Here is a 3,387-nt window from a genome sequence, read left to right as displayed (position 1 = left end):
GCCAGGGTCACCTGAGTAGGAAGGGTTCTTCCCCCAGGCCTAGGGCTAGAATAGGGCGTTCCCCACTTCTGAGAGTTACTTGCACCCAGCGAGCTCACTGTACTCTCCTGAAAGCTGAGGGTTTGTAGTGCTCTCTCAACTCCCATTTTTTACCCACCTGGCATGTGGTTGGAGTGTCGTGATACCCACAACTCCTGTACCCCTGGCCTAGGGGCCCCCAAACTGGCAGTACTTGCTCCTTTGCACAGCCTCTTGGCATAGAGACCTGTGAAGCAGCACCTGTGCAGGAATGGTAGGGCCCCCTCCTCTCTTTGATCACCACACTGGTAACCCTCAGATCAATGGTCCATAGTACTCCACACAGCCACCAGCACCAGGAAGCGACAAACTGATGTGCTCACTCTATGCCCTGCCACCTGTGCCAGGGGCCTAAAGACTAGCAGCACTTCCTCCTCCCTCCAAACACCTGGGCTGGTGACCAGAGAAGCGGTAGTACAGCCTCCAATGTGTTACTTGTACTGACCTTGTGTTACTTGTTCTGAGGTTGGCGAGAATGCCCCACCCTAAGCTAGGGCGTTCGGGGCATTCAAGCTCTCATAGCTCCACCCTGCCCTTTGAGTGTTCCCTTTCATCCGGCATGGGCCGTGGAACCAGAAAGCCATGATGCGGGTCCCTAAGACCAGGTGAGGACGAGACATAAAGTCCATGGGCTGTGACCACTGTTGCCCACTCCAGCCTAAAGACTAAGTGGGTACAAGGAGGAAGAAAATGTTCAGGAATTGAGTGGGGTGATAATTGGACAACTCTTCTTGATATGATTGGATCATTGATTCGTATGCTATGTTGATGAAGTGCTAATAAAACTATTAAAAAAAAAAGACTTAAAGAGCAGTCTCAAAACCCCAGAGCTCATGGTTCTCTGGGAGCATCTCTCTCCCACCTCCCTCATCATGTCCAGCTCTGGGGGAGGGGTTTCTCAGTGCCCCTTGCCACACCTGGCCCAGTACGAGGGGGACAGAGAGGGGAGCCAATGACAAGCCAATCTCACATTGGTGTGGCATGTTCTTGGGGATAGTTGGGCAGGAACACTGGCTGGAAGGTGAGGAGCGGGCCAGCCCAGTCTCTGGGCCTGCTTCCCACTCAGCTTGGTCAACTTCATATTCAGCTTGCTTATGTGGGCTTCACCCACTGCCTCCCCAGCTTCGTGACCAGGAAGTGGATGCCAACGGGTACTTGTCTGAGTGGGCCCACAGTTCTATCTGCCCCAGTGCCTGGTTGGTAAAGGAAGGAGCATCTCCTCACAACGCTGGCGTAGCCCACAGCGCAGCCCAGGTGGACCAGCCAACGCTCAGCCAGGATAATGATGCTCGTTCTTCAGCAGGTAACAGCGGCCCACCTGAGATTTTATGTTCACCTTTCCCACAAAGTTCTCCACGTCTCCACGACAGTGTCCAATGACACACACGATGGCATCATTCTTCATCTGCTCAAAGTGCTGGCCAAGGAAGATCTTGCCCAGCCTGTGACAGTTACCAAGATGATGCCCTCGTGACAGGCCCCATTCGCGGTGGTGGCCTCATCACTCTCCGTGACAGCCTGCAGCGAGTTGATGGGGGTGGATCTCAGGGATGATGATAGAGCTCTGAAACTTCTCAGGGTAGCCCTGGCACCCGTCACCATAGCCTGTCACCACTGCTACTTTGCCTGCAGTCAGCAGTTCTGTGGCCGGCTTTATACCATGGCTGAGAGACTCCTGGCAGCGGAACAGTTGTCTAACTTGCTCTTGGTGACAGTTATTAACGATGGCAGGCACCTTCCGGATCCCATTGGCCTTCATCCTGTGTAGTATGTGAGTCCAGTCCTGGTTTCCTCAGAGATACTGTGAATGCCCGGGAGAAGCTGTGGATACCTGGTGTGAATGAGGCTGGCGAGGACACCACCATCATCCAGAATCTCGCTGAGAGGCCTGTCCTGGATGTACAGCACGTGCACGAGGCATTCCCGTCTGCTTCGTCCTTCCAGGCTGTGGCAGTCTGGTTTGACTGGAGAATCAAGTCCAGAGAGACTTATATGTGCATAAGTCGTCAGAGTTTTATATAAAGGGTAATTGTACATTAAGAATGCATCCCAACCCAGTCCAATCCAAGCCCATAAGTCCAATATTAGCCCATATGTCTGATACCAATCTGTAAAGTCCTCTTCAGACTCATGAAACACATGCAATGACACCGAGTGCAGGACAGTCACAGGCCAGTGGGTAGAAAGTCTTTGCATCCAGTGGCGTTGTAAGCATCTCAGCACCGGCAGAGTCTCCATGTGGCTTCTCCAGGTCCAGGGTTCTGGCTACATCAGGGTTGGTTCATGTGGCTTCTCCTCAGGGATGTCTCACAGGAAATCAGCAGAGAGAGAAAGTGTCTCCCACCTCCAAGGAGGAAACATAGGATTCCCCAGAATGCTCAGGAGTAGACCTGAGCCTCTGTTAGTAGGCTCACAGAGGCTTCATTGGTTATATCTTGATGGACAGGCCAGACTCCACCCCTTCACTCATAATCCTCTCAAATTGACACCAGATTATGGAAATACCACACAGGCATACCCTGGAATGCCAGTCTTGGCCATGGCAGCTGCTGCATGTCTTGGGTGGAAAAGGCATTGCAGTTGGGCCACTGTGCCCCTCTGCTTCCAGGGCAGCAAGGATCTCAATGAAGACCACTGTCTTCATGGTTAGGTGCAGGCGTCCGGCAATCTGGGTGCCCGGCAGATTCTTGGGGGTTGAGTACATCTCCCACATGCACATCAGGCCAGACATCTTATTCTCCAAAGTCCAGGGCCTTACAGCTCCAGGAGGCCAGGCTAATGTCAGCGACTTTGTTGGGCATTTTATCCTACACGCTGGTGATGTTTTAGCAAGAAGGGGTCAGGACAAAAGGGACTGGGACTCAAGTTGGGGAGAATTATAAGGTGGAAGTTGTGGGCTAGGGCTCAACAATTCTCAATATGAAAAAAAAAATCACATTGAAATTCAATCCTGCAGTTTCAATACTGAAAGAATCCATGAAAAATATTGAACCATGCAGGGAGACTCAAAAGAAGGTGGAAAGAACATACAGTTATCACTGTTCCAAAAAGAATTAATCGATGTTTAAACATATGAAGATATAGCACATGACCAAGAATAATGGTCTCGGAGAATTAAGTCCAAGCGAACTGAAGACTGGTGAAAAACCACTACTCAAGTAATTGAGAGAATGCCTCTGAACATCGTTCAACAAACTGATGCAGCGCTTGATTATCTAGGTCAAGAAATCTGGAAGATAGCTATTTGACCAACTGCTTAGAAGAGGCTGATATTTGTGCCCAGTCAACAAAAGATGGTACAACAAATAG

General features: G+C 50.8%; 1 pseudogene; it reads right to left on the bottom strand.

The window, feature by feature from the left end:
* Positions 1-976: 976 nt before the first annotated feature.
* On the bottom strand, positions 977-2,885 carry LOC142440092 (adenosylhomocysteinase pseudogene; annotated as a pseudogene).
* Positions 2,886-3,387: the final 502 nt, after the last annotated feature.

This window comes from Tenrec ecaudatus, chromosome 2, assembly GCF_050624435.1.
Source record: "Tenrec ecaudatus isolate mTenEca1 chromosome 2, mTenEca1.hap1, whole genome shotgun sequence".
NCBI classification, from domain to species: domain Eukaryota; kingdom Metazoa; phylum Chordata; class Mammalia; order Afrosoricida; family Tenrecidae; genus Tenrec; species Tenrec ecaudatus.
Note: the sequence above shows the minus strand (reverse complement) of the source record. Positions and strands in the feature narration are given on the sequence as shown.